This window comes from Lutra lutra, chromosome 17 (assembly GCF_902655055.1).
Source record: "Lutra lutra chromosome 17, mLutLut1.2, whole genome shotgun sequence".
NCBI classification, from domain to species: Eukaryota; Metazoa; Chordata; class Mammalia; order Carnivora; family Mustelidae; genus Lutra; species Lutra lutra.
In genome coordinates, this window is record NC_062294.1 from 31,441,055 (window position 1) to 31,465,976 (window position 24,922).

Here is a 24,922-nt window from a genome sequence, read left to right on the forward strand (position 1 = left end):
AATCTATTTACAAAGTAAAGCAATTCCTCTTGAGGGTCAGTATAGTGAAACCAGTTTGAAGAAAAATTAGAGTAAAGAATTTACACTTCCAGATACCACCATCATTACAAAGCAATGGTAATGAAGAGTATGCTTTTTTTTTTCAAATAGTAGACATACAAATAATGAAACAAGATAGATGTCCCAAAACCCCAGATCCAATGGACAAATGTAATACTTTAGTGCAATCAAGAAAGAGTGAATGTTTTGATAAATGGTGCCAGGCCAGTTGGATATCCATGAAGAAAAAGAAGCAAATCTTGGCTTCAATTTCTCACCGAAGTCAAGAAAGAGGTTTGGTCAGAGATTTAAGTATAAAAGGTAAAAATAGTTTCTTAGAGGTGATGTAGGAGAATTTTTTGGTGATGGAGACCTCTGGAGACCTCTGGATTTTTTATACATAGTGTCTAGCTGGCAGGTGTGCTCTTGGAGAATAAGACAGTGAGAGCTGAGCCTGTGGTCTCCCCAAAACCCAGTGATTCCCTTTGGCCAACAAGGAAGGCTTGCACTGCTGAATTATTGTCATTCTTCCCTTCCCTTTACATTCATCCCACAGTGTGCTGTTCCTTCCACACAAAGCACACACACAAAAATGGGGGATGCAAAGTGAATTGGGGTAACTCAGAGGAGGAGACAAAGCATGAGAGACTGTGGACTCAGAGAAACAAACTGAGGGTTTTGGAGGGGTTGGCGATTGGGTGAGCCTGTTGGTGGGTATTAAGGAGGGCACGTATTGCATGGAGCACTGGGTGTGGTGCCTAAACAATGAATCTTGGAGCACTGAAAAAAAAATGCGGGATGCTTTTGGGGAAAGAAACTTTCGCTGTCATGAGTTGGGGATGGACTGGGGAGGAAAGGAGTCACCAAGTCTTCTAGGAGCTTGGAGAGATTCTGACAAAAATAACTAGCATTTAGTTTTGGAGCCTCTTCTGACAAGATGCAGTCTGGGATTTGGGAATTTGAGTTCTGAGCAGTAGTCAGGGCCAGGTGGGAGAAATCAATCCTCACAACAGCAGTTAGGAGGACATAACCAACTATCGCCATAGCTGTCAATAATAACATCAACAAAAGCTGACATTTCTTGAGCTTTCAGTATGTGTCAGGCACAGTGCTAATCATTTTACAAGCACCAGCTAATAGAATCCCTCCAAGATGGTACCAAGATGGACTAGAATATCAATTTCATGAGAGTAAGGAATTTTGTCTGTTTTGCACTTTGTGTCTCAAGGCAACTTAAGAGACTGCCTGGTTTGTTAGTAGACAGTTCATGCTCCATAGCTGGTCAAATGAGCTTGTTGGCTCTCATCACTATATCTACTGCACAGATAACATGAAGGTAAACTTGCCTGCATCTAAGAAATGATCAAGCAAGGATATTGCTCAGGTCATTAGGCTCCAAAGACCACAGTCTTCACCATGATCCTATTTTGAAGTTTTAGGAAAATAAAACTGGTCAAAAATGGAAAGAGTTAAAAAAAAAAAAAAAGACTCTTGGTGGAGCATTTTACCCAAAGGGTCTTGCTGACCCAAATCTCTATGGCTTTAGAGCTGTCCCCTTGTTTTAAAGTCAAGGGATGATGCTGTCAGGATGTTGTGGAGAGGCAGGAAGGAAACAAGAGAATCACTCAATACTTGTTCACAGGATGAAATGAATGACTGAAAGGAACTTTGTTGATCTTATTGATGATTCCCTTAAGCAGTCAATGGAACATGTTCATCTGCTCACTTCTCAGGATCACAGGAAACTTTTCATATTCAGACTAATTATAAAATGAAGACTGTTGTGAAATTGAACACTTATACATATTGAGGGAGGAAGAAATGTAGACACAAATGGATCCTGGTTCCTAAGTAGCCATTTCCTGTGAATATTTAGTCCCTGGTGACTGAGCCATCTAGATCAGTGGTGATTTCACTCTCCCAGGAAACCCTTCTCTACATTTGGCCCAAAAAGTTCTGTGTCCTCCTTTGCAAAAACAACCAAAGGAAACATCAACAAATCTTACTAAAAGACTCCTCATGTTATTATGTCTAAAGTGATTTTTTAGCCAAGAATGAACTACTACCACAAATTCACTAAGGTAGCTTCATTCAGAGAACATGCCTCTAGGAATAGTTTAGGGAATTAGTGATTTTCAAGTGAATCTCAAAATTTGCTCTTAGAAACTGTTAATGTTCGTTTCTGATGTATTATTTCTGTATTATTCTGATTCCTTTCAAATGCAAGTTATAGAAACCTGAATTAAACTAGTATAAACAAAAATGGTAATGCAGTCGTTCACATAGTTGGAAAGTCTAGGGTCATGTGGCTCAGATAAGAATATATCCCAGAGTTCAGATGATGTCGTGAGCATTCCTTCTCTCTTGCCCCAGCTTTAAGTTCTACTCTGCCATGTGCTTCATTCTCTGGTAGGCCCTCTCAAAGTGGTAGCCTCCCTCTGGCTCCCAATTCCAACCAAAATCCAGGAATTTAGTATCCTTGGCTTGCCTCAGGACCATGAACATCCCTAAACTGAAACCAAGACTAGACAGAAAAATAAAAGCACCTGCTCTAGGAACTTAATCCCATAAAAAAATGTATCCAATATCACAGACCTTGAAGAAGTTTGCAAATATGATTTGGATTATTGCCTTTCACTTCTGGAAGCTAATCTTTTTGATAGATTTTATGAAGTAAGACCCTTTGTGGGCAGAGTCTACCATTATTTTGCTGGATTAGCCCTGGTTGGTTCCTTCTGTATGTGTACACTTCACTTCTACAAACTGCTGTTCTCCTCCTCCTCCAGAAACTAGGGGTGGGGGGTAATCATAGAGTCCCCGTGGCCACAGTTAACTATCAGAGAAGAGTAGGGAGATAAGACATATGCCTGGAAGGTAGGGCCTTGATATCTGGAGTCCCCAATTGGTATATCATTACTTACTTATAAATCATTAGGTCTTATGGTGTAGGGGTTAATAATATAGACTAAGGAATAAGATGGATCAGTATTGGTGTCAGGGCTATAATCTAATATAAATTATTTAACACATCTATAAAATGAAGAGATTAATAATATCTATCCCACAGGTGTGTGCCTCACTCATCACCAGGGGAGCTATCACTATTATCTTGTCTACCCAATATTTACCTTCATGACCTGCATGCTCCCCCTTTTCCATGAGTTGTAGGATTTACCACAGGAAAAGGTTTTCCCCTCCTAAATCCTAGATTTGACTCTCCCAGCACTTCTCCCTCCTATATAATAAATTCTCAGATAACCCTCGGTTCAAATCTTTCCTCTTCTACTTACCAGTTGGTTCACACTAACCAAGATAAATGCTCTGGGCCTCAATCTGCTCATCTGTAAAATGAAATTATGTATATTACCTCCCAAGGATATAGTGAAGCTTAAATTGGACAGTGTGTGTAAGACATCTAGAACACAGTAGATGCCAAGATAAGATTCCCTTTATTTATTGATTACTTGCATACATGTTCCAGTCCTTGTTTTAAGTACTTTGGAAGTTTTAACTCATTTGATCCCATTTGTTAAAAATCAACCCTACCATCATTGTTTTATAGGCAATGAAAAGAAATGTTGAGAAGTACAGCCAAGTTGCCCAAGATTACACTGCTGGTACATGGTGGGAGTGAGATTTGAACCCAGGCAGTCTGACCCAAGTTCTGTTATCTTAATCATTTTTTCTTTTCTCATCTACTTCTTACCAGAAGATGGACGTGTGATCAGGATTGAATGAGAGGATAGGATACCATCCCTTACCTTTTTAGTAGAGCTTGAATTCATCCTACTACTCAATGGCACATTTGCCCAAGGAAGTATTTGGTTATGGAGAGTGGCCACATTTCTCTAAGACTTCCCATTACCTTTTATGCCTTGCTCTGAGTAGTAAAGACACCAATTCCTCTTCATGGGACAGATGCCATGTGTAATCACTGATCACACATCATTAAAGGTTTACAACTATGCAGTGAGACAGCATCAAACCCCTAGGATTGCTCAGTCAGGATATGGCAGACCCATGATTTGAACCCAAGACCCTTGTTCTTCAAAGGGCTTGCTTTTAATGGTCATGCCATACCATCATTCATGTAACAAAGAACCTTGGGCATACAGAGCAAATGTCCTTTGCATTTCTATGATGGCCTTGTGTTTTTAGAACCCATGTTAAGATCTTAGCTAAGGGGGCCTGGGTGGCTCAGTCGGTTAAGCATCTGATTCTTGATTTTGGCTCAGGGGGATGAGATTGAGCCCTACATCAGGCTCTGCATTGGGTATGAAGCCTGTTTAAGATTCTCTCTCTGCCTCCCTTTTGTCCCCCTTCCCCCCCCAAAAAAAAACACCTTAGCTGAAGAAATACTTTTACTTAATTTTTTTCAACCTGCATTTATTAAGCATTTACCATGGTCTAGACAATAACTATGTGAACCAGGAGGGAGAGATCACTTTTGACCTCTTGAACTGAACTTTGAGCCATTGCCCCAGTCACAACAGCTTGCTTTAATTCCTGCCAGCCTTGCGTGATGGAAAGTACCAGTGTGACTTTAGGATGCATCATCAAAGTCATCAATCATCCTAGTTACAAAACTTAAAAACAAACCCATGTTTCAAGTTCTTGCAAAACAAGAACTAAAAGAATAAAAAGGCTTACCATGAGTAAAATAATTTTTGGATTTACTTTCCTAGTGGCGGTCATTTCATTGTAATCATAAGCTTTATTGCAAGGCACAAAAGCAAGGAGATGCTGATCTCACAAATATTGGACCTCCCATCATCCTCATTATCATACACTTTAGATTATATACTGGGCCAGGGATATCAAAGTTTGCATGGATTTGAGGATGAACAAAGCTAATACTTAACTTAGAGTCACAGTTAGAAGGCAAATATTATACCAGTCAAATCTGACCAACATTAATGAGCTATGTCTGCCAATTCGACAATAGGAAGATGCCCTTTTCTCCACTCTTTATCTCCCGAGCTTTATTTGCTTTTTAGCCCACTTGGGCAGCGGCATGTAAATTTGGGGGAGAAAATCAAAAAACCCTTGCCAGAATAAATGGTTACAGTTTACTAATTTCCAAATGACCCCATGTAACATTATTCTAAAGTTTCTCACTATTAAAATCTGGGCTCTGCTGTCTCAGAAGTGACCCCTCTGGCTAAGAAGACCATCAAGAATATGTGGCATCTCAACCATCTCCCGCCTACAGACCAGCCTGATTAATCCCGATTGAGTCTTTGGAAAGCACACAAATATAAACTATTCATTTATTTCAAATCGGCGGGTGCCGTGGGGAAGTTATCACATATAATCTAGTGTTAGTCTATCCACTGCATCATAAAAATTAATTTGTCTAATTAATGACATTAGTACTTTTATACATGCATAATTCATATTAATTGATAGGTCTGCCTAAAAAGAATACCTTTTGGAAGAAAAATGATCCCATTAGCGCAAGTTTAATCCAAATCAGGGCTGACAAAGCATGGAGCCTTCAAGGCGTATCTTCAGCTTTGTTAATTGTCATAAGCATTCTAAATTGATTATTCTTACATTAGCATGAGACATTTCATTCATCAATGCTTTGCTGTAAAGGAAATTTGTCTAATGGATTTGGGTAGCTCAACTAAATAAGTAGTATTTTTTTTTCCAGGGTAGCTAGAGGGGCATTTGAAGCATATTAATTCACTAATACTGGAGGGAAGAAAAATTAGCAGTGGAAATATATAGAAATATCATACAAAATTAGATTTCTGACACTGAATAATTTTTGTGATATCTATTTCAATGGTAATTGAGTGAGTATGCCTGCACTTTTATTGCTTTTCTGTTTTGCAAGCTCCATGATAAACAGCTAATGTTAATATTTCTTATGAGTTATGTTCCTGCACCTGGTAGGGCCACAGGGGTATGAAGTGGAGGATGAATAAGATGAATATGCATTTTGGGGGGGATACTGCTAGGAGGCACAGGGATTACACAAGGATTGGCCATAGCACCGTGGACCTTGGGCTTCTGGGAAAATCGTCTGCAGCCAGCTAAACCATGGAAAGACAGTAAACACAGATTTGATTGTTCAGAGAGCCTAGAGATCTGGAGATTCATTAAATTGGGGGACTGTCTCTTCTTTTTTTTAGGAGACACTGTGGAATTCGTTTTAATGGCCAAAACCAAAATTACTGGTTCATGGCCAAGATTTCCACAAAACTTTGTTGGGATCCTCTCTTTGGGAAGCAATAAGTTAAGAATGAGCTAGGCAGGTAACAGTTGCTTCTGTCCTCATTTTGGACTGTGTAGACAGCTTCCACACTATGGGTTCGGGGCACACATAAGAAATTTGTCTGGGGTCAGCCATACTTGTGCTGTAAGGATCTTAGTTAGCCTGGGACATTGTCCATGTTAGTCTCCTCCTTGGAGTATCTCCTTCTCCTACTTCTCCTTCTCCTCACCAGAATGGATTTGAGGTATTTCCAATACTTTAGGCTGTCATAGGCACTGGAGACAGCATACCTGTATTAGAAACTATGTGACCTTGGGCAAACTGCTTAATGTCTTTGAGCTTCAGTTTCTTATAGCAGCAATTCCATTGTGGTGTTGTGATGATCATGTAAATGAAATAATGAACACACAACGGGTTTAGGATCATGCCTGGCTCATCACAGCTGTCCAATAAAATGAAACAAATATTATTCGCTATTATTTGGCTGAACTAAATGGAGACAAAGAGAGACTTTTTGTGTGTGTGTTCTTACTCCTTTTTAAAATTTCCTTTTCCTCCTTTCCTGAAGGATTTTTGACTCCAAGTGAAATTTTTTTCATTATCTCAATTTCCCATGAGTTTTAGAGAGGACTCTTGTGGTCACTTGTCCCTCACAGAAATTCTGGGCAAGGAAAAAGTACTAACCACCCTCATCAACCTTCCAGAACACTGTAATAGTCATTATTCCAAGTATAACATTTACTTCAAGGCCTCTGTGCTTTGTCAAAATAGCCAGCCTTGTGGGGTAGATTAAACTCACATTTCAGATTTAGATAAACCTGAATTGGAAACCCCTCTCATTCATTCATTCACTAATTTATTCAGTAGATGTCAAATGAGAGTACCTGTTGTGTACCACACACTGTGCCAGGCCTTGGGGATACTGATGTGTGCTCAAGGAGCTGACATTCTAGTCAAGTTGATGGAAAATTTGCCAGAGAGCACCAGCATAAAAAAGAGAAGAGAAAGAAGCGCTGGAAAGGGAGGTAGACCAGAAAGGTGGTGCAGAGTGGCTGGGCTCTGGGCAGAGCGGGTAGGGAGACTTCTTGAACAAGGATGGACAGAAGAAGACTTTGCTGTGGAAGCAGACCTATGAAAAGGAGCCCTCTTTCCAGGAAGAGGTAACACCAGGTGAAAAGCTTCTGCAGAAGGAAGGTCCTTGGCCACATTTAAGGCACAGAAAGGAGTGTGTCACTGCAGAATTGTCATCAAGGGGGAGGGGGATAGAAAATAAGTCTCAGGGCAGGGGTGGGGGGACCTGAATCAAACCCATCTCTGCCATTTACGAACTATATTTTCTTGGGAAGATTTCATAGACCTCTAAGCCTCAATTCCCTCATCTCCGAGACGAAATTGACCATGCTTGTTTTCTCACAAGGTTTTCTTCACAAATAAATGAGAGATCTCAAGATGAGAGATAAATCTGGACTCATCAAATGTTGTTCCCTTGTCTCCTTCTACTCCCTGAGTACCACTCAGTGACCAATATTGAAATATTCCCATTCTGTTGAATAAAAACCTAATTTATTTGGGGGTTTTCACATAATCCGGTAGACAGTTGCACACTTCCTTCAACCAGAGGAACCATCCTCTGCTTTGTGACTGTTTGTCTCACTCAACAAGACTGCGAGAGTCTGGAATAAACGGTGAGGACCAGAAAGAAGCCTGTCCCTCATGGCCCCCCACTTCTAAAACACAGCTGCTGCAGTCTACACTCTGGCCTCTTCTTTGGGTCTGTTCATCTTCTAGTGTCCGTGCTCACCGCTGGCTCCTCTGGGATATTTTCAGGAAACTCCCTCCAGGCTCCACGTATCCCAAGATGTTCTCCCTGACCCTTCAGAAATGGAATCATTTCTTCCCTAGGCTGTAATCTCTAATCTTCTTGTTCTAATAGCTAATGATTTTCACATCCATTTTCAATCTGTTCACCAAGCTCTCTGTTTAGGTCTCAAGTTACAACAGAAAGGAAACACTTCCTCAAGTTGTTCATTTTGGTTTCCAGTAGACAGAATTTGGGAAGGATAGAGATATTACATATCCCACAACTAAAATATACCAGATGTGTGGCTTTATTCTGGTTTTTAACGTATAATATTCCTGTTTCCCTAAATGTAACTTAATATTGCTTTCAGCATGGAATGTGATACCCAAATTAGACAAAACATAAGCCATACCACTCCCTGAATATATATTTATACATAGACTAATGGAAGGGGCTAGGACAAATGATCTGTGTTGGGTATTCCAAACGTGAAAAAATGAGGTTTGTAGCGCTATACTTAATAGCTATTGGGGGAGTGCTTACAATAATTGGTTATTGTTGAAAAGAAATGTCAGATATCATTATTGGCATTTACAATTTTAATTAGCTTGATCCCTGAGTCCAATATGTTATATATTCCTCATTTCAGGAAGATTTTTTTTTTTTTCAGGAAGAAATAAAACCAATAGGCCTTCACAGTTATTTAAGGAAATGTTATTAAGACCCACAATGCTGGGATGTACTAGTAGTTTAATGGATAAAGAATATGGGTCATTTTTCATGTTAAAACCCAGGCTTAAAATGAAATACTCTTCCTATTTCCTACAGAGCCAGAGAAGCAGAATGCACTATTTTCTCAAAGTCCTTGGTTTGTTCAAGGTTTCCTATAGTCTTTGATCTCTGTGTCATCCATTCTCCACTGCCCATCCTTGTTTCAAGGAAGAGGATGAATGGGGACCGCTCCAGGAGATTTTGAGCAGGGGAGCCAAACTCTGTGTGAGGCAAGGCTCTGAGGCTTAAAAGGCAAAGTCTTTCCAGCCTTCCGGGCACTTCTGGAGTTAGACGTTTCCTGCTTATCTCCAGGTGGTTCTGGTTCAGTATATGGCCAGTATCATCCTACACATGCCCTTTCATTCTACAAGGTGTTTAATAAAACCCAAATATACACAATTACTGGAGCCATCTCTAATCATCTCCATATAGAACATTTTGCTGGTGAGGTATAGTATGTGCTTCTCCTCAGCTGTAACACTCTGAACTCACATACCTCAAGTGATCACAAGGTCATCTCTTTTCCGAAGCAACCAATTTGGAATGTAGATGGGTTTTCAAAGACCACTTCGGTATTTATCCATTGTGACCTCGTGACATAGTAAGAGATCTATACTCCAGTGTTCATCCCCAACTCTTGGGCAGAGCTCTTAACACCTTTGAACTTTCCTATGCAGTAAAGGTACAAGGAGCATCTTTTCTTCCAATATTTGTTCTTTGACTTTGTTTCCTAACACAGAGCCCTGAAATTCCTTGTAATTTCTTGGGTGATAGGACAATTTTTGTTTTTTGTTTTGATGAGGTGACTCTTGGGGTCCTGGATAGCTGCAGGATGGAGGCTGGTCCTCAGACAAAAGCACGACTGGAAGCTTGGAAACTTCACTGCTCTCCTCTGGGAAGGAGAGGGGCTGGAGATTGAATTAATGATCAGGACTATGTAATGAAGCCTCCACAAAAATCCCTGAGCTACATAGTTTGAAGAACTTCCAATTGGTGAACACTTGCGTATGCCAGGGGGGTGATACACCCTAACTTCCTGGGGATGGTAGCTTGTACACTCAGCACCTTCTGGAAATTGCTCTATGTACCTCTTCATCTGGCTGTCCATATATATATGGACATATATGGACATATAAAGCCTTTATCATATCCTTTATAACAGTGTGTTTTCCTGAGTTCTGTGAGACATTCTAGCCAACTATCAAACCCAGTGAGGGGGTTTTGTATACATTACATATAGCTGTTTGGTTGGAAGGACAGCCCGGGACTTGTGATTGTTATCTCAGGAGGGGCCAGTTTTGTGGGACTGAGCTCTTAGCCAGTGGGTCTGTGTTAACTTCTGGTGGCTAGTGTTAGAACAGGATTGAATTGTAGGACACCCAGCTGGTGTCAGAGAACAGTTGGTGTGGAAAAAAATCAACTTGTTTGGTGACCAGAAGTATTGTGAAGGTTCTAGGAGTAGAGAAGAGAGGGAAAACAGACTTTTTCCTTTTATACTCAACACACATGCACACACATACACAATTTATATGCTATATGTATCATGCATACTCTATCCTTGAATGACTTATTCAAATGTCATGATACATGGAACTTTTTTTAAAGATTTTATTTATTTATTTAACAGAGAGAGATCACAAGTAGACAGAGAGGCAGGCAGAGAGGGAGGGAGAAGCAGGCTCCCCGCCAAGCAGAGAGCCCAATGTTGGGCTCGATCCCAGGACTCTGAGACCATGACCTGAGCTGAAGGCAGAGGCTTAACCCAATGAGCCACCCAGGTGCCCCAATACCTGGAATTTTAAATACAACTTTCTGAGGCCAGACAGAAAAACATTTCCACATTTCCATCAGTCTTATTTGGGGACTACCAGTGTTATCTTAAACAGGAGACTAAGGACAATATAACTGATACAAAGACCATTGGCTCCCTTGTAACGGTTGTTGGGACTTGGGGGAAGGAGGCAAAAGAGGCCTATATACCATATGTTTCAATATTTAAAATTACAAATCAAGCTAACAAACTTTTAAAAAAGATTTTGTTTATTTATTTGTGGGATAGAGTGAATGAGAGGGAGTGAGCACACAAGAAGGGGTAGAGGGAGTGGGAGAAGCAGGGAGCCCAACATGGGGCTTGATCTCAGGACCCCAGGATCATGACCTGAGCCGAAGGCAGATGATTAACCAACTGAACCATCAAGGTGCCCTGCTAACAAACTGTTTAATATGTTCTGTCCTTGACAGACATAAAGCACAATTTCTCAAAGTCACACAACAGAGTGTGGCAGTTCCCTGAGAATGAACTTCTAGCTCCAACCTGTGGTACACAATCTACCTTCTTTTCCTTCTCCGGCTTCCTCCTACATAGACGGAGCCTCTAGCTTTTGAGTGTGGACAGTCTGGCCTGTATTCCTAATCTCTTCCTCCTCCTCTCTAAGGAGCCACCCCTTCAGGCCTAGGTGTGTGCGCACCAGTGGGGCCACCCACCGTTGGAACAACAGAGCCCAGGAAGCAGACTTAGGCATGACTGATTAGGGGCTATCAGGGTCTTGGCTCAATGCAGTGTGGTCCAGAGAAGACACAGAACTCAGCACAGGTCCAATTCCTTGGCCTCAGTGGTATTTTTGGCCAGAGGAGGCCAGATTTGAGACACTTTGAAGGATGAGGCTCAGGGCTAAGGGTAATATTGAGGAGTCTCTTTGCATGGTTAAGTTCATTCTCTGGATGTTTTAGCCTTAAAAACTCCCTAAAAATGGGTCGTTTTAAAAATTAGAAATGAGGTTAGCTTTTATCAAATTATCCAGTAAGCAAGTTATCTCTTCATTGCCATTTCTTCAAATAAACCCAAACCGTATTGCCATGGTTCATTCCTTTGGGGGTGGGAAGATATGAGATATCACTTTATTAGGAAGAGTGGGAAGTTAGAAGAAGAAGAGGAGGAGGAGGAAGAAGGGAAGGGGGAGGGGGAGGGGAGAGGGAGGAGGAGGAGGAGAAGAAGACATTCTAGTATAACTTATGGAAAGAGTAAGAGAAGCTCAAAAGAGGGAGGTACCGTACTGTTGGCTAGAGGAAGAGATTACAAAAGTGTTGGAAAAGCCAGCCTGAATCTTAACTCTTATCAGAAAGATACTTCCATCATGTTTCAATTCAGGGGCCTTCATCTTGTCCAAGTCAGTTGCATGTTCTTTGATGAAATTTCTGTGCCTTTTCACTTAATGGGTCTCAAGGAAGTCACATAAGTGAAGGTTGTTTGTGTCAGTGTCTAATTTCGGCAAATTCAGTAATGGTAGCGTTCCATTTATTTTCCCCAAGTGTAATGAATACTGTATAAGCCTGTGTTCTTGGTCATTGACACCAGGTTTCTTGATGATTGGAAGGGAGATTTAACCCCTTTGTTGCCTCAAGAATAAGGCATGCATTTCCTCAGCACACTGTCTCTGTGTGGGATTGGTGGAGAAAATATTCCGTCAAGTTCTTCAACGCTACCTACATCTTCTTGGACAGGTGGGTTGAGTGGACCTGGAATCCTTACTTGAATGGAGTGAATGATTTCCTGGCAAGAGTTTGGAAGTACCTGCTGGGGCCACTGTGTCATTATGAGCACTTAGGAAGGAGCAGTGACCACAGTGGGTGGAAGTGGGGGCAGAATATGGGAACAGCCTGAGGCCTGCCAGCCTATGGAGCAGCTGGCTCTGGATGGTTTAGTTTTAATTGTTTTTTGTTTGTTTGTTGTTTTGTTTTGTTTTTATTTATTTGACAGAGATAACAAGCAGGCAGAGAGGCAGGCAGAGAGAGAGGGGGGAAGCAGGCTCCCCGCTGAGCAGAGAGCCCAATGCGGGGCTCGATCCCAGGACTCCGGGATTATGACCTGAGCTGAAGGCAGAGGCTTTAACCCACTGAGCCACCCAAGCACCCCAAGTTTTAATTGTTTTGAAGCAAGAAAACTTCAGAAACATTCATCTTTTTTTATTACAGAGTTTTATTACTAGAGAGAGAGAGCATGAGCAGGGGAAGCAGCACAAGGACAGGGACAAGCAGACTCCCCACTGAGCAGGGAGCCTGACACAGGGCTCTATCCTAGGACCCCAGGATCATGACCCAACCTGAAGGCAGACAGGTGCTCCCAGAGACATTCTTGATAGAATATCTGGGCTCAATTTTCTCTTAAGGAGGCCTGGAAAATAGCAGATTCTTCACCCTCCCTGACCCCCTGCTCTTCTAGTTTTGTATGCCTGAATGAGTTAGAAAGCTCAGGGAACTCCTTGCCCAAGGATTACAGAAAAGGGGTGGATGGGTATCTCAGGTCTTCAGGATCCTCTAGGATCCAGGGCTGCCCTCATCACCACCCTTATCTTATAATACTTCCCCTCTTGTTTTCTCCTTTCTAAGCATATGAACCTTCTTTTATATCTCCCAATAGCTGGGTCAGCTCCCACCTCAGTACCTTTGCACATGCAGTTTTCTCTGGAATGATCTCTCTAGACACCACTGGACTCCTTCATCACTGCACCTTTGCCCTTCTTGCTCCCCTGTATCCCTCAGGTCTAAATTTTGGAGCACCATCCTCAAGGATGCTTTTGTTTATCCCTCATGTTACGTTAGGTCCTTTGCGATGTGCTGCTTGCACAGTATTCTTGAGCATGGACTTTGTAGTGCTGTGTATGCTGCTAATTACTTGATGACCTCTTCCATTGGTTTAATGTCTGTGTCGCCAACCAGACTGTCAGAACACCAAGAGAACACTGCCCACGGCCTGGCACAGTGTGGGTGCGCCATATGCCTGCTCTGTGTACGTAGATATGCATTTGCGCATACGTATACACAGTGTAGATATTGACTTGAAGTCTGACAGCCAAATGGAAGAACATCTGTCTCTCTGGAGGGAGGCATCAAAGATTAGTGTAAAGGACTTTGGTCTGGAAGTTAAGAACCGTAGACCCTAGTCCCAGGCCGAAAGCTAATTTCTTAGGTCACTTCAAAAGCTAAAAGAAGAAAAACTACCTAGAAATTCCTAATATCATGGCAAAGTAAGACGACAGAGGAGAGAAGAATTATTTGAGTCAACCATATACCATATAAAATTGCTGAGTTTGACTTTTTTTTTTTCTCGCCTTTAAACTTAGTAAAGTGGCAGTTTCACAGGGTTTAAACTAAGGGAATGGAAGGTGTCCCTAGAATCCCCATTCTGTCATGGGGTCACTGAGTTTTGTTTGCAAAGCCTAGGGTCCCCATTCTTAAGGGAATTTTCTTCCAAGATGGTGGGGCCAGATGATGGAGAAGAAAATCCATTGTGTCCAGGACACAGAGAACTGGCCCTAGCTAATCCTTTTGGGCAAAGAAGGCAGGCTGTAGAAACTATTGCCCTATAATCACATTTCCTCAGTCCCGGTCATCAAGCCCAAATCTTCACTTTTAACCTGCTTTGAAAAAATTATCTTTTCCCATGTTCTCATGCCTGCCCCTCAGCCTTTGTGAAGCAATTTCCACAGAAACAATGGTCTGCCACCAAATAAGAGTTTACTAAGAATAAAAATTGAATTTCTTCTGCCAGCTGACAAGCTGATTGATCTGGGGGCTCTCGTGACTGAATCCTCTCCTAAGCACATTCTCATTTATCATGTACAAGATTGTTTCAGAATCGATAGCGGCCCAGCACAGACATGTCTCTGCTGGGGACCCGTCAGGGCCCAAAGCCTTCCCTGTAATACTGCTAATTTTTTTGACAGAATTATTTCAACAGTTAAATCGTTCTAGGTCTCTTGACCTCAGACTTTCACTGGAGTCATTTGTTGAGGTCATAATTTTTAATATACTTCTTACAAATGCTGAACCTTAAGGAGTTTGCCCCTTTCCCCCCATGACGTTCATTTCTTGCCCCTGCTATTCTTCCTCAAAAAAAAAAAAAAAAAAAAAATCAGTGTTTGGGAGTTATGTTATACTTCAGGATGTCATGCAGGCTCAACTTTCTACAACTGTTATCAAAAGACGCACCATACAGGAGTAGGAGTGAGGCAACTTGACCTCAGGACTAGCCCTGCTTGGGTTAGCTGTGTGGCTTTGGAAGTTACCTCTCCCTCTCTGGGCTTCATGTTAAGAAATTGGGTCAAATCAAGTCTTAAGTACAACCTGTCTTGCATAGACTCTTTGCCCAAGTCAGAGAATGTGAATTGGGAGTTTCATGGCTGGGACTGGGCTTACAGATGGGTTTCATTTGGCCTCTAAAGTATCCATTTTTCTTTGTTTAATTTGTTTAATTTGACCCAGCTTTTTTTTTTCTTCTTCTGCTTTTAAAAAGTAATTTGTTAATAATGTAAATTCACCTACAGTACAACTCACTTTTTTGGGTGTGCACTCTTTTTGGCATGAGTTTTGACATGTGCGTTCATTCTTGTACCCACTGCACACAGGATCTAGAACCAGTCCAACATTCCAGAGGATTCCTTCATGCTTCTCCCTTATAACCCAGCTCCAACCTCTCATAGCCAGCTCTGCTGTCTGTTCCCACTGTGTCGCCTTTTCTAGGATGTCATAGAAGTAAAACCATACCGTTACGTCCCCTTCGAGACTGAGTTACTTAGCATAATGCATTCGAGATTCATCTATGCCGTGTATGTCACCAATTTGCTCCTTTTAATTTCTGAATATCATTCATTGTATAGCTGCACCTCCGTTTGTCCATTCGTCCACTGAAGGATACTTAAGCTCTTATTTTGGGGCAATGATGAATAAGGCTGTTCTAGGCTGTGTTCAGTTTTTCAGATGAATGTGTTTTCAGTTCTTTGCTATAAATACCTAGAAGTAGGATTGCTGGGTCATACAGTAAGTGTGTTTTTAGCTTTTTCAGGAACTGCCGGAGTGTTTCCCAGAGCGACGGTGCCATTTTGCACTCCCTCCAGCCGTTCATGGGAATTCCTGGCTTTCAGCATCCTCACGGACACTGGTACTGTCAGCAGTGTTTTTTTTTTTTTTTTAATTTGAATCATTCTAATACATGTGTAGTAATATCTCATTGTTATTTTAATTTGCATTTCCCTAATAACTAATGACATTGAGTATCTTTCTTTAGATACTGGGAGAAGTGTCTGTTCTGATATTTTGCCTGGTTTTGTTTTGTTTTGTTTTTAATTGGGTTGTTTATTTACTTATTGTGTTTATGAGTTTTTTTTTTTTTTTCTAAATGTATTTTAGATACAGGTCTTTCGTTGCATATGTGATTTACAAATAATTTCTCCCAGGCTGTGGCTTATCTGTTTGCTCTCTTAATTGTGTTTTTCATGGAAAAATGGGTAAAGAGAAGTGTTTCATTTTTGCCAAAGTCCCCGTCATTTTTCTGTTTATCGTTTTTGTGTGTGTGTGTGTTGTGCTTTTGAGGCCAAATTTAAGATGTCCTTGACTAAACCAAAGCATGAAGATTTAGTTCTATGTTTCCTTATAAGGGTTTTACAGTATCATGTTTTGTGCTTGGGTCTGTGAGATAATTCAAATTAATTTTATCTAGGGTGAGGTGTGGGTCAAGGTGTTTGTGGGTTTTTTGTTTCTTTGTTTGTTTGTTTTGCATATGGATATCCAGCTTTTTTAGAGCACCATTCGCTGAGAAGGCTATCTTTTCTCCATTGAGCCGTTGTCAAAAATTTAAAAGTCAGTTGATGTTTGTGTGCACCAGAAAATTCCTGAATTTTCAAGTTCTATTCCATTGGCCTGTGACTTTCAGTGTTCACCAAAGCCACCCTGTCTTGACTCCCATCGTTTGATGGTAAAGTTAAAATTGGGTAGCGTGAGTCCTCCAACTTTGTTCTTTTTCAAAATTGCTTTGTCTGTTCTAGTTCCTTGATCTTTCCATATAAATTTGCGCATTCGTTTAGTGTACATCACAAGAAATCTTGCTGGAATTTTGATTGGGATCAGATCAAATCTATGAGTCAATCTGGGGACACTTGACATGTTAACTATATTGACTCTTGTTCTGTGGGCACAATACATCCTTCTCTTTATTTAGGCCTTTTTTGTTCTCATCTATCAGCATTATGTAGTTTTAGCATACAGATCCTGCACATATTTTATCAGATTTATGTCTATAACTTCATTTTGGGGAGCTATTGTAAATGGTACTGTTCGAAAATATTTTACTTTCAGTAGTTTGTTCATTGCTAGCACATAAGGAATACAATTGATTTCTGTATATTGACCTTTTATTCTCCATCCTTGCTAAACTCACTTGGTTCTAGGAGCTTTTGTGTAGTTTCCGTGTGCTTTTTCCACATAGGAAATCATAGTGTTTGTGAGTAGGGGTAGTTTTGTTTTTCTTTCAAATCTGAGCGCCTTTTATTTCTTTCTATACACTTATTGAGTTTGCTAGGGCTTCTGGTACAATATTGAGTAGGAGCGTAACAGTGGATATCCTTGACTAGTTCCTGATCTCTTACAGAGAAAACATTCAATATGATGTTGGCTTATAGCTTCCTCATAGATACTCTTTATTATGTTCCCTTCTATTCCTAGTTTTCTCTGAGTTCTTGTTATAAATGGATGCCAAACTTTGCCAAATGCTTTTTCTGCATCTATTGATACGACCGTACAGTGTGATGAATTGCTGTGATTGATTTTTGAGGGTTGAATCACACCTGCAATTCTGTGGTAAACTCCTCTTGATTTTGTGGCAGATTTTAAATGCACACTTTGAATTTCTCGTTTCTCTTAAAAATTCAGAAGATCTGGCAACACAGAGTCAGAAATCCTGCCTGGTCACAAATGAGAGGTGAAGAGAAGCCATCCGCTGGTAAACTGCCAGGTGCTCTTGGTACACCATTGTAAAGGCCAGAGTCAAGACCTATTTACCATGGCATGTGCACTTCTGGTTTTTTTAGGGCAAAGAAATATTTATGACAGTGTCTCCAAAAATGTGGAAAGTGAAAGATAGACAAAGAATGTTGTGTATTTCAAGGAAAATGGAAGAAAGCATATAATTTCAGGCATGTGATCAGTATTCCCAGGTATTTTTCTTATCCCTCCCTCCTTCCACCCCAGTTATCACCACCTGGGCCCCTGTAGGCATCTGTATTTGAAACTGTAAATGATTAGTCTAGGTATCACTCTCGTATATGCTCAGCACACAACCAGCCAGACCTCAACTCTAGTGATGGTTCTAAAAACTCATCTTAAAAAGCAAATATGCACATAGTAAAAAAAAAAAAAAAAAAAAGTCAGAGTTTCTGAAAGGATATGCACTAAAACCTAGGTGTCCCTCTCACTCTTAAACCCACATCCCATACATCCCATAGTACTTGTCCCTAGAGGAGACCACTCTTCCCAGTCTCGACCCTCCCTCCAGAGGCCCTCAGTAGAGCACGTGCGTCTGCAGGACTTGTACACAAGGGAGGATGGGCCGCACATTTTCTCACCTTGCTGTTTTCCATAAACACAGCACAGGGCTGTCGATGTGTTTTCTCTTCCCTGGGATTGTTTTTTGCTGACTCTGTCTTTCCTCCGCCTACTTTATTGTAAGAATAGCGTATACAATATGTACCACATACAAAATATATGTTAGTGTCTGTTTGTGTTATCAGTAAGGCTTCTAGTCAACAGTGGGCTATGAGTCCTATAGTTAAGGCTTGGGAGAGTCAAAAGTTATACACAGATTTTTTTTTTAAGATTTTATTTATTTATTTGACAGAGAGAGATCACAAGTAGGCAGAGAGGCAAGCGGGGGTGGGGGGGAGAAGCAGGCTCCCTGCCAAGCAGAAAGCCCGATGTGGGGCTCTATCCCAGGACCCTGAGATCATGACCTTATTATAAATAAGGTCTGCCCAAAGGCAGAGGCTTAACCCACTGAGCCACCCAGGTGCCCCTATACACAGATTTTTGACTGTGTGAGTGTTTGGTATATACTAACCTCCACACTGTTCAAGGATCGACTGTATATGCTTCTATCTTTGTACACATTTACATATATTTAAGATATTCTGTTAGCATCATATGTATTGTGCTAGATGGTACTGAGCGTTATTGTGATAGGAAGACAGGAAATACTGAGAAATGGGGTTGCAACCTTAAAATGAGTGGTCAGGAAAGGCCTCGCTGAGAACCTTTTTGGGAGGGAGGGAATTGTGCACCTAGATCTACAGATAACTTCCTTCTTTGAAGTACGGCATAGTATTCTAAGTGTATGATGTATGGTGCATTTGCCAATTTGTGATAAAGGACTATTAGGTCGTTTCCACCATATGGCCAATAAACAATGCCATTAAGATTATCTTTGCAAACATTCTTGGGATATATGTGCCAATTTAACTATAGTGGGAAAAGTCTTAAAAGTTGAATTACTGCACCAGAAGAAAGAGTAATCTGTATACGTTCCCAGGTCACCACTCAATTGAGTTTCTTATGGGTGGGAACCATGTCTTAGACATCTTTGAATTTCCTGAGATAAGGGATTTTTTTTTTTTTTTTTTTTTTTTTTTTTGGTTTGAACACAGAACAGCTCAGAACTGACAAGGAGCAGAATGGTTTGAGCATGGCTTTTCATTCTTCCAGTAAGCAAACCATCTTTCCCAGTTCCCCAAATTATATCCTCCAGCTTCAATACATGGCCACCATCTTAGACTCTAACTGACATGGCTGAGCTTACCTGGGGAAGCCAACTAAGATAGAAAGTGAAAAATCTCTTCCATTAAGCAATAAACAGTATGTTTTCTCCTCTCCAAAGAATGGACCCTGTGGGGGCGCCTGGGTGGCTCAGTGGGTTAAAGCCTCTGCCTTCGGCTCAGGTCGTGGTCCCAGGGTCCTGGGATCAAGCCCCGCATTGGGCTCTCTGCTTGGCAGAGAGCCTGCTTCCCCCCCCACCCCCTTTGCCTGCCTCTCTGCCTACTTGTGATCTATGTCAAATAAAATATTTAAAAAAAAAAAAAAAAGAATGGACCCTGTGGCTTCTGGGTGTTAATCCTTGAAGATTCACACTAAAAATAAAAAGAATCATTCAGGGGTACCTGAGTGGCTCAGTTGGTTGGGTGTCTGCCTTTGGCTCAGGTCATGATCTCAGGACTGTGGAATTGAGCCCCATGTTGGGCTCCCTGCTTGGCGGGCAGCGTGCTTCTCCCTCTCCCTCTGCTACTCTCCCTGCTTGTGCTCTCTTACTCACTCTCTCCTTCTCTCTAATAAATAAATAAATAAATAAACAAATAGATAAATAAGATATTAAAAAAAAATCATTCACTTAGCATACTTACACACTTGCAAACATATAAATGTCTCCTACCCAAAGCCGTTTCTTTGGGGGTATCCAAAGAAGTCTACACATCCTCAAGGTCAAGATAACTAAGCAAGCTGGCTCATTCCAAGGACTGTTAAAGTTAAAATCAGCATTGTTGGGAGGAAAAAAAATACAAAAAAACAAAAAGTCTCCTAGGCAAGACATGATGGATACATAGCAACTTAGAGCCCTGATAATATTTTCAGAGGATGTCAGAACATTTACAATTATTCAGCTCTTAGAACTCATTTGCTCCCTGCCATTATCTTTGTTGGTCACAAGAGGAAGTATCCTTGAAGGGGATAGGGAAAGGTCAGCTCATAAATATAACAGGCAAGCTCTTTGCTCTTAGTTTGGGGAAAGGAGGTAAAAATATATATACAAATCAGGAAGTCAGCTATAAACAGTTGGATGGTATGCCTGAATTTGTAGGGCCCGAGACGCTTGCTGGCCCCGGAGCCTGGTGTTCCCAAGTAGAGCAACAAGAAGCGATTTCTATTAAGCCCTCATATCTTATTATTTTTATAACATAAATTGCCGTTAGGCCTTCCCATGGAAGAGACGATGATGATAATTTACACATGCTGGACAGATAAATGGTTCAATTCTTAGTTACAAGAGACTGTTGACAGTGATTACTGATGCTCATTTCTTTCACGCACATTATGTGGGGCAGGAAACTCCAGTTTAGAGCCTTTCGTGTTTTTTCAAAGTAAATCAGTCACTCCCATAATAATTATTTATTATTCCACATTGGCAGACAGTTGGATGCATTTATGACAGTTAAGAGCTTTAGACAAAATGCTGCAAAGTGGTGCAACCGATAAAATATTTTACAGCACGGGAGATAGCAACAATAATTAGAAGGCCTGGGTACACCGTGAGAGAGGAGACAGCCAGACTTTCCAGGTGACTCCAGCTGCGTCCTCACCTAGACCCTTGGCTTGTTCAGGACGCAAGTGCCAGTGTTCACCCAAACTTTGGATTCAAACCACCAGGGATCTTCATAAAGAGCTTTCTTCCCCAAATATCATCTACCCTCCCATCTGGTCACATGTCCCATTTTTTTGTTCACGCCTTCAACTTTTATCAAGCATTTTCTCTGTGCCAAGTATCCTCTGGAGTGAGACCGGTGTCTGATCTTACTTGCTGGCAGGACTCTTGACCAAGAACCATGTGCATTCCCGTAGTAACTGAGAATGGCGTACCTCTCTCAGTTCCCTGTGCAGCCATATTCCGCAGGTTCCTTGGAGTTATGTTTCCAGGCTAACAGGAAGTTTCAAATCTGGGTTCTTTGGTCACAAGGCTTGGTTGATGTTGACATTCTTTCTCAAAGTGATTTCTCTTTGAAAACACATCACACGAGAAAATACAGGGAAGGGGTGCCTGGGTGGCTCAGTGGGGTAAGCGTCTGCCTTCAGCTCGGGTCATGATCTCAGGGTCCTGGGATTGAGCCCCACATCGGGCTCTCTGCTCATCGGGGAGCCTGCTTCCTCCTCTCTCTCTGCCTCTCTCTCTGCCTACTTGTGATGTCACTCTCTCTGTCAAGTAAATAAATGAATAAAATCTTTATAGAAAATACAGTGAAAAGCAAAGTTTCGGGCCTCACATTGGTGACTGCCAGTTGCCTCTCTGAGGTACAGGTTGCTTATGTCTACTCTCAGAGATATTGTATGAATAGTCAGTCGTGCCAGGATTCCACATAGGCTTCCTAAGAATCACCACACTGCAAAAAAAAAAAAAAAAAAAAAAAAAAAAAAGCAACAAAAACCACAGGGCTTATGGGAAAAATGGGGGTTGGGATGTAAGACTCAAAAAAACATCAATAATACATTTTTTGAAGAAGTAAAAACTGTAAGAATTAATTTAAAAAAAATACTAGCACAGTGTTACCCATGTTAAATATTAAGAAATGCATAAAAAATCCTGTAAGTATGGCACCTTACCTTGAAAGAGACCTGGAGTTGGCTTGTAGAAATGAATGATGGAAGGACTGTAGATTGTGAGTTTCTGTCAGTTCGTAGAAGCAGGGTCACCTGAAATTGGACAGAAATTTCAGTTGCCGAATATGGATGGGTGTGGCTCCTAACACAGAGTGAACCAAGGTAGCAGGTAGATGTCTGACGTGTGCGCGTATGTGTGTTTGTATATACCTAGAAGGCTCCCAGTGGTGGGGTACAGTGTTCTGTGTTCACCTACCATTGTTTTGTGTAAGAAATGGTGCATGAGCAAAGTTTACATGATGTTCAAATTGTTCCCTGATAGATCAGTCACCTTGGAAAAAGCTTGTGTTTTCAAAGCAAGTATTACAAGACTGAATGTATCTATGACAATGTGTCTTTTACTCGCAACATAAACTGTAATGTAGAGTATCTCCTTTTTTTAATGTTGAAAATAGGTAAAATGGGAAGGATAGTTCACTTTTAATCCCAGAATGACCACAGTGGATTTCTTTCCTTCCTTCCTTCCTTCCTTCCTTCCTTCCTTCCTTCCTTCCTTCCTTCCTTTCTTTCTTTCCTTCTTTCTTTCTTTTCTTTTGGTATCTTTTTCTATTTTTGAGGTATTTAGTTTACATATATAATTAACCTTGACTGACAGAGTGCCTATCAGAGGGATTTGTTGAATTCAAGTAGAGTTTTCTCCATGGTAAATGGTAACACTTGCTCAAGAACTAGTTTCATTTTAGGTGGAAACAGCCCAACTGTCCACCAGCTGGTGAGTGGATAAACAGATGTGGAATGTCTATACAATAGACATTACAATTACTCAGCCACAAAAGCAATGAAATGCTGACACATGCTACGACATGACGGACCTTGAAAACATTATGCTAAGTGAAAGAAGCCAAGCATAAAAGGCCATATAGTATATGATTCCATTCATATGAAAATCCAGAATAGGGAAATCTAGAGAGACAGAAAGGAGATTAGGGGTTGTCTAGGGCTGACGGTGGGGTTGGAGAATATAGGATTGATAGCTAAAATGTATAGAGTGTCTTTTTAGGGAGATGAACATTTCTGAAAATTGTGAGGATGGTTGCCTGTACCTATAAATATACTAAAAACCATTGAAGCACACATTTTAAGTGGGTGAATTGTATGGTATGTGAATTAAAATAAATCTATTTTAAAATGTCATTTTAGGTTTTATCCATATGGCACTGTGAGAGGAGGTACTGAGACCCCCATGTTCTTGGGAGCTCATTAGTGTAATGGGCTCAGCCAAGTCTGGTGTGTAGAGGTCATGATTATTTGCAGACCTCTAGATGTTTGGATATTATGCATGTTGCTCTCCCACTGAGAAGTATTCTGGTCCCTTTCTATGTCATTGAGATTTTGTCCATCTTCATTTTGATGTGTTCCTTGGCCTCTTGTGGTATACCCCCAATCTGTTTAGGAAAAGCACATAAGAGGTTTGTCTTCTGAACTCTCCCATATCTGAGAACACATTTCTCTCGTCTTCCACTAGGCAAGACAACTTACATGGGTAGAAAAATAGTAGGTTATTACCACATTTTTCTCCTGAAGTCTACAGATTTGGTAATACTGTCTTCGGCCTTCCAAAATTTCAGAGACTAGTTTAAGAGCAGCCTGATTTGTTTTCTTTGAAGAAATCATGACTTTCTGCTTGGATACTTACAGTATTTTTCTTTGTACTTAGAATTTTGAAATGTTTCCAAGGTGAGATTTAGTCTCGGCCTTTTTCGTTGATTTTTGCTGGGACTGTGGAGAGCCCTTCTGATATGCATATGTTTTATCAGATCAGAAAGGCTTGATGTCTACGAGTATTTGCTACAGCTCCAATTGTTTTGATTTTTTCCTTTAGAAGATTTGTATTTTTAACATTTTAAAATTTGTATTTCTATTCTTTATCCTCCATGGCTATTATCTTGAATACCGTTTTTACCCTTGTGTTATTTTCTTTTGCATTTTTAGGAGAGCTTCTCAGTGCCATCCTCCTCTTGCTGACATATTTCATACTATCCCAGTTCTGCCTTCACTACCCCTTATGAGAACTTTTGATGCTTTATTTTTCATTTTTCCTTTCATCCTCATCTACTCTAGTCTTTATGACTTTCCACTACAGCTTCAAAGAAGCTATGTCTTATGGTTTCCTTCTAAATAAAAAATGGATTTAAAAAGTATAAGGTTTTAATAACAAATGACTTTCAAAATTCTGTTTTTCCTTTAGATCTTCAGAATAGCAGAGCTGTATTTCCTCTTTACTATTTCACAGGTTTTAATTTTCTTATGGACTCAATCACAAATGAGGCAGTAGAACAGAGTTCTCAAAAGTAAAGGCTCAGGTATTTGATGATCTGTGTCTGAATCCTAGCTCTCTCAGTGATTCTCTGTGTATCTGTGGTCTAGTTAGTTATACCCTTCTAGTTTAAGATTCATCATTTGTATGACAGGAATATTTATACATGTAATGAAGCTCTGTTCAGTATTAAATGAGATAATACATGGAAAGCACTTAGTGCATACCTGTCGTATAGCAAATGCAGTATATATATATGTATGTGTGTGTGTGTGTGTTGCTTTTTCAACTGAGAAGAAATCTGCTTGGATCCAGAATATGACAACAAGCAAAGTGTATGGACTTTCTCCTTGGTTCTGCTTTCTTCTCATGTAAGTGTGTGTTGAATTCTTTCCTGGTTCTAGAGCTGGACAGTAGATTTCTGGGCCCATAGCCTAGCAGATTTTTATCAACTGTGGCTCTGTGTACTGGAGTTCTCTTCCTTCTTTTGGTGCCTAGCACTATGATCCTCTGAGCAAATGGGATACATGAACTGTTCCCATCACAGAGTATCCTATCTTCTTTTTACCTATGACTCCTGGCTGGT